This window comes from Schistocerca americana, chromosome 8, assembly GCF_021461395.2.
Source record: "Schistocerca americana isolate TAMUIC-IGC-003095 chromosome 8, iqSchAmer2.1, whole genome shotgun sequence".
NCBI lineage: Eukaryota > Metazoa > Arthropoda > Insecta > Orthoptera > Acrididae > Schistocerca > Schistocerca americana.
Genome location: NC_060126.1, coordinates 64,712,616 through 64,725,551, shown reverse-complemented (window position 1 = coordinate 64,725,551; position 12,936 = coordinate 64,712,616). Strand labels below are relative to the sequence as shown.

General features: G+C 43.6%; 1 pseudogene; it reads right to left on the bottom strand.

Moving 5' to 3' along the window:
• Positions 1-12,084: 12,084 nt before the first annotated feature.
• LOC124546133 lies at positions 12,085-12,205 on the bottom strand (annotated as a pseudogene).
• Positions 12,206-12,936: the final 731 nt, after the last annotated feature.

Genomic DNA, 12,936 nt, shown 5'->3' with positions numbered 1-12,936 from the left:
CCCAAGTTGGTGTTTTAGCTGCTGTCGCGGCTAATCCGCACATCAGTAGCAGACAAATTGCGCGAGACTCGGGGATCTCAAAAACGTCGGTGTTGAGAATGCTACATCAACGTCGATTGCACCCGTACCATATTTCTATGCACCAGGAATTCCATGGCGACGACTTTGAACGTCGTGTACAGTTCTGCCACTGAGCACAAGAGAAATTACGGGACGATGATAGATTTCTTGCACGCGTTCTATTTAGCGACGATGCGTCATTCATCAACAGTGGTAACGTAAACCGGCATAATATGCACTATTGGGAAACGGAAAATCCACGATGGCTGCGACAAGTGGAACATCAGCGACCTTGGCGGGTTAATGTATGGTGCGGCATTATGGGAGGAAGGATGATTGGCCCCCATTTTATCGATGTCAATCTAAATGGTGCAATGTATGCTGATTTACTACGTAATGTTCTACCGATGTTACTACAAGATCTTTCACTGCATGACAGAATGGTGATGTACTTCCAACACGATGGATGTCCGGCACATAGCTCGCGTGCGGTTGAAGCGGTACTGAATAGCATATTTCATGACAGATGGATTGGCTGCAGGTGGATGGCCCGCACGTTCACCGGATCTGACGTCCCCGGATTTCTTTCTGTGGGGAAAGTTGAAGGATATTTGCTATCGTGATCCACCGACAACGCCTGACAATATGCGTCAGCGCATTGTCAATGCATGTGCGAACATTACGGAAGGCGAACTACTCGCTGTTGAGAGGAACACGTACTGCCAAATGCATTGTTGACGGACATCATTTTGAGCATTTATTGCATTAGTGTGGTATTTACAGATAATCACGCTGTAACAGCATGCGTTCTCAGAAATGATAAGTTCACAAAGGTACACGTATCACATGGGAACAACCGAAATAAAATGTTCAAACGTACCTACGTTCTGTATTTTAATTTAAAAAACCTACCTGTTACCAACTGTTCGTCTAAAATTGTGAGCCATATGTCTGTGACTATTACAGCGCCATCTATCACAAAGCGAAAAAAGTGGTCCAACTAAAACATTCATATTTCTTTACGTACTACACGAATATGTAATAAAAAAGGGGGTTCCTATTTTAAAAAACGCAGTTGATGTCCGTTTGACCTATGGCAGCGCCATCTAGCGGGCCAACCATAGCGCCATCTGGTTTCCTGCTTCAAGCTAGAAAAGTTTCGTTCTATGTAGTTTTTTCGTTTGATGCTTATTTCGTGAGTTAGTTGGCCCGGTCACGCCCAGTGGACAACCCTGTATATGACCTGTTTTGCTCCTTATCTTCTTTGCTATCATTTCTTACAGTGTGTCCCCACTTACTAAAATCACCCTGTATACGTCATCAGTACGGCTCAATCTCCAGATGTAAGAAAGCATTTTATTTCTGTTTAATATTCCCATTTTTGTACCAAATTTTGCGATAGTGCAGTGCCTGTGTTGTTAAGCAGAGCGATGTAATGCTCCTGTGGACATACATGCATTCCGAAACAACAGGCATCGCGGCGGCTACAGCCGTTATGAAACATGCGAAATGAATTCGCAGGTGTAAATACGCGCAGTCATCAGTTGCGTTTAAGAGAATGACGCCAATGAAAATTTTGTGCTGGATCGGGAATCGAACCCAGATTTCCCGCTTTAAGCGAGCGGTCGCTTTAACAGATTTGGCTATCCGTGCACCACTCACGGCCAGACGCAAACTTTCTTATGTCGTCGTTCCTGCGTCACAACCTCCACACGCACACAGATCATGTAATTCCCGTACTTTGATTGAAAGTCGCTGCCCGCTTTCGGTGGATGAATACGATATTGCGTTGCCTGTGTTGTTAAGGAGATCGATCCAAAGTTCCTTCGGACATGCATATATTTCAGACAGCGTTTTTCATTTAAAATGGAAGGAATTACGTAATGTGTCTACGATTATTGGTAGTCGCGAAGGAACGATGACATATTTAAGTGTGGACCTGGCGGTGATTCGTGTAGGAATAGCCAAAGCGCTTGAGGTGACAGCGTAAAGCGGGAAATCCGAATTCGAATCCCGGTCCAGCACAAAATGATCGATGTCTTCATTTCCTCGTACGGCTGATGGTTATTCGTATATTGAGAAGTCTATCACATTGCTTTAGGATAATGTAAGGGGATAATGCCACTGGACAGAGCACGGCAAAAAAATGGTTTTCTCGTTTTAAGGAGGATCGTTTTACATTAGTGACTTCCACGTTCAGGAAGATCTTCGGGGTTTGACAAAGACCGTTTAAACGTATTACTCCACAATGATCCACATCAGTGTACTCGATGATTGGCAAATGTGATGAACTGTGATGTTTTCACCGTCGTGTGACTTTTGCATCCAATGGGAAAGGTTCAAAAATCGGGTGTATGGGCACCGCATGCTCTAAGCCAAAATAACAAAAATCAGCCGGTGGTCGTATGCGAATCTCTGCTCGCTCGTTGTCAATTACCTCGTGAACAACGCCGACCATTCCTATACTGCATCGCTGCTGGTGACAGGAAATGGGTGTCCTTATGCTAACACACGCAAAAGAAAGGAATGGTCGAGCCCAAACCACGAGCAACTCCCCGTACAAAGACCTGCGCGCATCCACGAAAAATAATTTGTACATCTAATACAACAACGACGGTATGGTGTCCTAAGAATTGCTTCCGCAAGCGTAACCATCACTGCTGGCATTTATTGTCATCAACTGAGCCCTATTAGAGGCGCAATCCAAGAACGACGACCAGGAAGTCTGCTTGAAGTGTGCTACTCCACGATAACACCCGCCCGTATCCTGCTAGAGTGACAAAAACAGTATACACGAGTTAGTTTGGAAGTCATTCCACTCTCACCTTAGCCACTTGATCCTGTGCCCTCGAGATTTTCACCTTTTCCGCTTTCCGTCGAAGAAACTTCAACAAAATCCGCCCCAAACCTCAGAACCAAAAGATTCCTCAAGTTGTGGAATCCGAAAGTTACCCCAGCGTTGGCACATCGTTGTAAATAGTGAAGGAGAAGATATTACTGTTGACTGATATCTGTGTTATGTGTATTTGTTGTTTGTTACTCTTACGGTAAAACACCGCGAACTTATGCACCAACCCAGTAGTTGTGTACGAGGAGGTAACATTGTTTGAAACTTGTCACGAACTATGCAGGTACTTGGAGATGATCAGTGTCTCGTGCAAAACTTGGCATTTGTCCTCTACATTGATAAATGTAATGGAAGGCGCATAAACAGGAGAGAAGATCCGATATGGTTGGACTATGCGATCAGCCATCGCTGTTGGAATCACGTCACAACCCTCAAGCGCCTCGGATTTCTGTCCTGACTTGTTCAAAGTGAAACTACCACACAAAGATAGTAGCTGCGGAGAGGCATAATTGGAAGCAAAGGTTAGCGTCTTACCTAACTCGATCCGGAAGTATTTATTGAAGGATGATGATGATGATTGGTTTATGGGACGCTCAACTGCGCGGTCATCAGTGCCCGTTTATTGAAGGAGCCCTAATGAAGTAATGAAGTATAATTCAGGAACTAAACATCTCGCTTACTAGATTCTCGTTCGATCAACTCTCGACTATTGTTCGTCAGTGCGAGACCTTTATCAAGTTAGATTCAAGGAAAAATCTACATAGCAAAGAAGAGTTCGACAACTCTTCACGAATTTGCTTAGTAATCGAGAAATTATTGCAGAAATCTTGTTGATAAGGACTTCACAACTTTACTTCTGTCAGCACCTCTTGCATTTTCGAACAATTGTGGCCCGCTGACAATTCCATCGAAGTCTGGGAACATGAAGTCTCTGAACCGAACATTACCATTTCCAGTCAATGATCGGTTCAGTTGGGCTCTGTCCACTGGTCCATTGCACGTCAATACAATCCACACCATTTATGGATGCTCGACGAGATTGCACAGTGCCTCTTTGACCACTTGTGTCCATGGTTTTGTGGGGTCTGCGCCACACTCGAACCTTACCATCAGCTCTAACCAACGGAAATGAGGACTCATCTGACCAGGCCGCGGTTTTTCAATAGTCGAGGATGCAAACAGTTTGGTCACGAGCCCAGGAGAGGCGCTGCAGGCGATGCTGTACTGTTAGCAAAGACACTCGCATCCGTCGCCTGTTGCCATAGCCCATTAGCGACAAATTTCGCAGCACTGTCCTAACGGATACGTTCGTCGCACGTTTGACATTGATTTCTGCCGTTCTTTCACGCAGTGTTGCTTGAGCGTTAGCGATGAAAACTCTGCGCAAACGCCGCTGCTCTCGGTCGTTAAGTGAAGGCCGTCTGCCACTGCGTGTTCTGTAGTGAGAGGCAGTGCCTGAGATTTGGTATTCGCGGCAATCTCCTGGCACTGCGGATCTCGTAATATTGAATTCCCGATCGATTTCCGAAATGGAATGTTCTGTACGTCTAGGTTGAACAACCATTCCGCGTTCAACGTCATAATCACATCAGAAACCTGTTCACAGGAATCACCTGAGTACAAATGACAGCTCCGGCAGTGCACTAACCTTTTAGTACGTTGCGTACACGATACTACTGCCCTGTATATGTGCATATGACTTTTGTCACTGCAGAATACGGAATAGGAGCCGGCGGGCCTCGGGCAGGTGCGCGCGGCTGGGTCGGGTCGGGGAGGCTGCGACGCGACGCCAGCGCAGCTCGGCTCCCATTTCGCTTTCGCAGTCACGGGTCCCTCACCCCGCGGTGGGCAGAGGCGGGCCTGCTCCCGACTAATAACGTGCCACGCGTGGCGCACAAAGGCGCCGCAGTCAGCACCGCAGCGCGCTCGCTGAACGCACACCACACTGTCTCCCGTCCTCTAGGAGTACAGTCTCCTTCGCTTCATTGCGACCACTGCTTAACATCTCGCGCATTACATGCAGTAGGAACTCAGTTAGGCACCACAAGGGCAGTTAACCTAGTTTTGAACGAAACAGCACCAAAACATTTAATATTCATTTTCCCACAACCTTTCTTACAAGGGAACCTCCCCATCGCACCCCCCTCAGATTTAGTTATAAGTTGGGACAATGGATAGGCCTTGAAAAATTGAAACAGATCAATCGAGAAAACAGGAAGAAGTTGTGTGGAGCTCTGAAAAAATAAGCTAAAAATACAAACTGAGTACTCCATGTGTAAGATGAGCAACGCTAAGGATAATAGAAGCTCAAGGGCGCCGTGGTCCGGTGGTTAGCGTGAGCATCTGCGGAACGAGAGGTCCTTGGTTCAAGTCTTTCCTCGAGTGAAAAGTTTTAATTTTTTATTTTCAGACAATTATCGAAGTTCAGGCACTCACACGTAATCAGCTTCGCTCTCCAAAGTTCCAGGACATGTTCAGATTTGACGGTCTACACACGGAAAAATTTGAAAACGTTAAAAACATATGTTTTGACAGAGCACAGGGAAAACTGTGCGACCGTGAAAGTGTTGCATTCATTTGTTGCAGTTTATGTCACAAACTCTTATGTTTTCATCACTTTTTTGGGAGTGATTATCGCATCCACAAGAAAACTTAAATCTTTTTACCCATTCGCCAAGTGTACAAGTTAGGTGGGTCGACAACATATTCCTGTCATGTGACGCGCATGCCGTCACCAGTGTCGTATAGAATATAGCAGACGTGTTTTCCTATGGAGGAATCGGTTGACCTATGACCTTGCGATCGAATGTTTTCGGTTCCCATTGGAGAGGCACGTCGTTTCGTCTACTAATCGCACGGTTTTGCGGTGCGGTCGCAAAACACAGACACTAAACTTATTACAGTGAACAGAGACGTCGATGAACGAACGGACAGATCATAACTTTGCGAAAATAAAAAAAAGTAAACTTTTCACTCGAGGGAAGCCTTGAACCAAGGACCTCTCGTTCCGAAGCTGCTCACGCTAACTACCGGACCACGGCGCCCTTGAGCTTCCATTCTCCTTAACGTTGCTCATCTTACACATGGACTACTCAGTTTGTATTTTTAGCTTATTTTTTCCTAGCTCCACACAACTTCTTCCTGTTTTCTCGATTGATCTGTGTTCAGTTTTTCAAGGCCTATCCACTGTCCCAACTTATAACTAAATCTGAGGGGGCTGCGATGGGGAGGTTCCCTTGTTAGCAACATATTGTACTGTTACCAACTTACAACGTCACTGGTACAATTGAACTTCTGTATCCACCTTTTATGAAGGAAAAAAAAGTATTGTCGAGAGAAGGATGAACTCAAGATTTAACCAGGACAATAACTAGGACACAATGTATTTAAATGAAATTGTTTAATTTCAAGCTTTTATAAATTTTATGGCTTTAGAAACATTTTATAAAAATTTATACACCGACGGAAAAAATTGCAACACCAAGAAGGAACTGTGCGACATAAACAAAAGTTGGTAGGAGTGTTTCTGCATCTGAAAGATGATGTCTATTCAAATTTCGCGCCAGTCGCGTAAGAGTTGCGCTAGTACCGTAACTATGAGGATGCAAATCAGGTTCGTTCTACTGGTCGTGGACGTTAGTTACCTTCGAGACTGGACGTGCTAAGTTGTTGTTAATCAAGAACACCTTTAAGCCGACAAAGACGCCATTATCTACACCTCCTTGACTGTGAACGTGTCGTGTAACACCGCTACAAGTAGCTCGATACTGCAGAAAGACATGGCAGGAATGTAGACACTGTACATGACTGCCGCCAGCGGTGGCCACGGGAAGAGACCAGGCTCAGGACAGCATGGTGGCGCTGCCGAGGTGTTCGGCGTATGGCTCTGGCGCATCATACTACCAGTTGCCACCACAGGACCAAGCCAACTGTTACAAATAGATTACTTAAAGGACGGCTCCGGGCCGGACGCCCTATAGCATGCATTCCACCGACCTCAAACCACGCCATCTGTGACGTAAGTGATGTCAAGTGAGAGTTCACTGGAAGACAGGGTGGAGGTGTGTTCCGTATTCTGATGAAAGTTGGTTATGCCTCGGTGCCAGTCATGGCCGTGTGTTGGTTAGACGGACGCCAGTTACGGGACTGCAACCAACCCGTCTGCGTGTTATACACACTGGACCTACACCCGGATTTATGATCTGAGATGCGATTCTGTACAACAGCAGGAGCATCATGACTGCAAATTTGTTCGTCAATCTAGTGATTCGACCTGTTGTGCCGCTATTCGTGAACAGCATTCCAGGGGATGTTCTCCAACAGCATAACGCTCGCCCACACATATCGCTAGTGTAACCCAACACGCTCTACAGTGTCGACATGCTGCCTTGGCTTACTTGATCAGATCCGTCTCCAGTCGGGCACATACGGGACATCATCGGACTACAACTCTAGCGTCATCCACAACCAGCATTAACCGTCCCTGTATTGGCTGACCAAGTGCAACAGGCATGAAACTCCACCCTACGAGCTCACATCCGGCACCTGCATCCCACGAACTGACATACAGCACCCGCCAACACAAATATATGCACATTAGCATGCTTGCGGTCAACGTTCTGGCGGTTACAATGATTATTAATGTACCACCATTTCACGTTTGCAATGGCGCTTACATTAACCTGCGATCTTGCAATGTTAATCAATCAAAAATTTATTTCCTGATTTTCATTACTCTACATTAATTATTTTTTGATATTGTGATTTTCTTTACGTCACTGTATTTTTCAATTTTAATTTTTTTTCTCTTTATTGCTGTAAAATATTGCGGAAAACGAGTTCCCTGGATGATAGCCGAGAGTAACAAGACGCTAATTTCAAAAACTTTTTTCACTTCTAATGAGTAGTTTTCGAGCAATGCACCTCACAGAAATGGAAGTTGTGAAAAAACGCACATAAAAACAAATATACAAAACTCCCATTATATTTAAACATCCACTCTAAAACATGCAATGTCAATAGTACAGTACATTGTTTTTCTTGTACCTCCTGCTTCTTTTTCTGCTCGCTCTGCCTTCTTTTCTTTTTGCTTAACATTAGCGATTCGCTTTCCTATTAGTACGATGCGACATGTGTGAATGGAAAGCACTAAAATAATGAATGAGGGCGCAGTGAACTGTTCTTCCCTTGAAACATTAATTCATCTGTCTGGGCACACGGGGAACGATAAGCGATGAAAGCTGATCAGGCTAGTATTGCTCAACGAAAACTGACAAGGTAAGCCACGCGTACGCCAAGCCTTATCGCGGAACAGCATGTCAGTTAGCACTGATCACACTGATCAACTCATCACAGATACTAGCGCTTACATACCACTGTTTCCCACACGTGGTGGTACCAGTACAAAAGTAATGACTAATTTTTGTTGAATTCCTCCCAGTCCCATTTAATCATCTCTTACGTCTATGTAGTTTACTGAGTTTTCCTTTAAAAGCAGAGTCAAAGTTCCTGTTTGAGCCACAGAATGGTTTCTTTCAGTGCAAATGGCCTTCGAAGAAATGTTTGTGTCCAGTTATGCTATTCCTGTGCCTTCGATGTATTCCGCGATTTCGATCAGCTGAGATTTGTGGGTGTCCTACTTTTTACCTGTCGCATCTTAGGTATAATAACGACAATTCCTATCGCAGTAAACCAAATACTGAATGGGGGGCTCCATATGGTTCCCAAGTTGTGCAGCAACCAGTCGCAAGATCATGTTTTCTTTATTTAATTTTGCATATCGATTTCGACTGATTAACAGCCATCATCGGTGCTTCCAACGTGTATGTTCCCTGAGTAATAACACTGTCTTAAACAGACGTCAAGCATGGAGTGACGTCAAGCATGGAGTGACGTCTGTTTAAGACAGTGTTATTACTCAGGGAACACACACGTTGGAAGCACCGATGATGGCTGTTAATCAGTCGAAATCGATATGCAAAATTAAATAAAGAAAACAAGATCTTGCGACTGGTTGCTGCTTATTTGGTAAACCAAATACTCTTCCACCACTCAGTAATTAACGACGCAACCGGCGATTATACAGGACGAGCAGTAGGGTTGCTAGACTAAATTGACAAATTTACAGAAAACTGTCTGGTGAAAAGATTTGCTGATGTGAGAGTGAACACAATAAAATGCTTAGAACCCATTAAAAATTGTATTTATTATTGCTAGTTACAGCTTTCAACACATTTCTGTTACCTTTGATTTTTGGGTAAAAATCGTTGCATGTTGCAAACTTCAAATTGCAACGAATGCATAACTCTGCTTTTATCTTATCCACATTCAGTTTGTTTCTATCGTCAGCCCATAAATGATTCGTGTGGCTGAAGACACTTTCCATACACGCATTGCCGCATAGAACCACCATTATCGTTGTGATAATATTTTTTGTTAGGCGTTGCTTCTCCGTTTAAAAAAGTTTCCCACGAAAACGAGTTTGTGGACGTAGAAGCTTGACTTGTAATTGTTCCTAAGTTTTATTTAATATATGGATCTCTTGGCATTAACTATAAAATTAGTGATACCAATGCAATTCTAAAAATACCGAAGAACTCATACTTTGCCGGCCGAAGTGGCCGTGCGGCTAAAGGCGCTGCAGTCTGGAACCGCAAGACCGCTACGGTCGCAGGTTCGAATCCTGCCTCGGGCATGGATGTTTGTGATGTCCTTAGGTTAGTTAGGTTTAACTAGTTCTAAGTTCTAGGGGACTAATGACCTCAGCAGTTGAGTCCCATAGTGCTCAGAGCATTTGAACTCATACTTTGGTGAACGCAATTCTAATATACGTTTGTGACTCAAACTGCAACGATCATTATCTTCCAATCGGACGTTTTGTAGCTTAAAGTACACACTGCTTCTGTCTTCAAGCGAGAGAACCTGGGTTCTGTGGACGAAAACAACGTGTCGGATAGGTAAAAAAGGGTAACAGGAATTTGTGACGGTAATGAGGAAAGAAACATTTTCGACTGTTACTGGTCTTTTCTTCAGAACTCTTCCTAGTTCAAAAATGGTTCAAATGGCTCTGAGTACTATGGGACTTAACATCTGAGCCGGCCGCGGTGGCCGAACGGTTCTAGGCGCTTCAGTCCGGAACCGCGCGACTGCTACGGTCGCAGGTTCGAATCCTGCCTTGGGCATGGATGTGTGTGATGTCCTTACGTTAGTTAGGTTTAAGTAGTTCTAAGTTCTAGGGGACTGTTGACCTCCGCTGTTAAGTCCGATAGTACGCAGAGCCATTTGAACCATTTTTGAATTTAACATCTGAGGTCATCAGTCCCCTAGAACTTAGAACTACTTAAACCTAACTAACCTAAGGACATCACACACATCCATGCCCGAGGCAGGATTCGAACCTGCGACGGTAGCAGTCGCGCGGTTCCGGACTGACGCGCCTAGAACCGCTCGGCCACCTCTTCCTAGTGAAACAATGCCTTTGAAAGGCACAAACTGTTCAGGACATAAATTTTCAATAAAGCGATTCACTGTTCTGTTGTGTGCTAATATGTTAGGCAAGTTTGACAAGCCTTTATTTATTGGTAAGGCTGCGAGGCCTATGTGTTTCAAGGGTATTGACTCGAGTAAGCTGAACGTGGAGTGGTATGCTACTAAACGATCGTGGGTGACGACATTAATGCCCGAAAGAGTGCTGACATTTGATAGAAGAATGGAAAGGCAAAGGATGAAAGTGATTTTGTTTGTAAATAATGGCACTTCCCACTGTGATGCTGCACTAAAAAATGTGAAAATAATCTTTTTGCCGACAAATTGAACTTCACGTTGCCAACTACTAGATCAGGGGGATTATTCAAAATTTCAAAGCGTTTTACAGGAAAAAAGTGTTGAGACATATTTTGTCTTGAATCACAATGTTAAATCTGAAAGTGAACTCGGAAAATTATCAACGCATTGATTCAATTCTGTGGATTCTTCAGTCTTAAAACAAGTAACATCTACTACAGTCAGCAAATGTTTCAAGAAGGCAGGGCTCATCTTTAACGACCGTGCTTCGTCGATTGATGACAGTGTCTAAGAAAACAGCTTCAAGGAACATGACCATAAACTTCAGACATTAGTAAAAGCACGTGGTGGATCTGAGGAATCTGCCAATATCGATGATGAACTGTTCACACAAAGTACGTCAACTGGTGTATGTGGATCACACAAGAGCTTCAACGAGAAGGGCACGATGCCAATGTGGAGAATGAATAACGCGATGAAGATGACGTAACTGAACCAAACTTTACTGCACCTCTAAGTAAGCAGGCAGTTGAAGAGATAAGAAAATTGAAACACTACTTTTTATGAAAGTGAAGAAGTATGAGTCAGTTTAACGTTAGCAGCAGAAACACGTATTGAGAAAACAATAATGAATGACGCTCTGGTTCAGAATAAAATACATGATTATTTCAAACAAACCTTACAGAGCGCATAAGATAAATTTTAATACGTACTGTATTATACTAGTGTATGGGGATATGTTAATGTAGTACTATACTTAAGTACAGCTGCAATATGTAATTACACCGTCAACTATAGTACAGTATTTCTCAACCTACAATACATTGTATGTACTGTACAGTATACATTTTTATTTTCCTCATAGGCGACCGTTTTGTACTTTGGACTTAGGATACGCCAGAAGATGGCATACAGGAAAGTATGAACTCTCTCATTCACCTTCTACTTCGGGTGTTAGCGATACACACACAGAAAGAGAGAGAGAGAGAGAGAGAGAGAGAGAGAGAATGGCGTCAAAGAGGAAGGACGATTGCGAAGACAAGTTAAAGATTTTGACCTAGACCTTTGACGCGCCTTTAGCAGACGACGTGGAAAGAATGTGTTCCGTCAGTGAACTTGAACGTCGGATGCCAACACCGCGTATCATCTATTTGCGTTGGCTAGAGCCTGACGCTGTGACGAGTGACAGGGTAGAAAGCGTTCGGTCCATTAGCAGCTGGCAGCAGTGGTTCCGAAACTGTTTACACGCGTCTTAACAACCGCTTACATTGTCCAACATACCGGACGTCACGTTAGTATTTACAACGTAAACATTATTTCTGGTAAACAATGTGTTACGGAATCATACTTGGGATAAATAAAACCATCACTTCGGCGACTTCCGTGTCCGTAAAAGCCAACGGCACCCGGTTTTCCCCAAATGGTAAATCCATCCAACTACTAGCCGGGCCCAACGTTGCTTAACTTCGGTGATCGGGCGGGAACCGGTGTTACCAACGTGGCAAGGCAGTTGGGCTTTAAACCATAAAGATCTTTGATGTACAATGTCCAATGGTTACGACTTGTAAAATAAATGAGATACTTCGGAACTTACAATTACATTGACATTAATGACATTCTATGCAATCTGTGGATTGATGTCTCGGGTGCCGACAAAAATAAATCGAAACTTATGTGTAGAGTAATGGATGCTCATTATGAAACTGCTTTCAAGAGATACGTCTTTCCTTAAGTAAATGATTGTTCTACCATGTAGTACACATTACCCGAACAACTAAAATACTTCAGTCTAGAAAAATTGTCTTAGTTTCTAAAAACTCCATGTTTACTTTGAATTTTTGTGTGTTTTCAACTGAAAGTTCCCGCCAGTAATGGAAACAAAGATAGCATAAACTTAAGAGATAAGCGATAATTTTAAAATACATGACGTTCCCTAGTATTTCTGCCTCCTTTCAGTACCGATTAATTGTATGTATACTGTGCACTAACACAACATCCTGGTAAAAAAAGAACAAAACTATATGCAAATAAGTAAAGACTTAAGTGCGATAACAAAGAAAAAGCTGTTTAAGTTTACGTTATCTGTCAGCGCCAATTTCCCTTTCTTCGACCGACCGCAGTAAGAGATTGTTTCCCCGATTTTATCATGTGCCGCTAACATTATCAAAGACTAGCACTGTACTGGATGGGAAATTTTCAATAACAAAATTATGAAGAGCAAATCTTCCGACAATGCCAGCCACTCG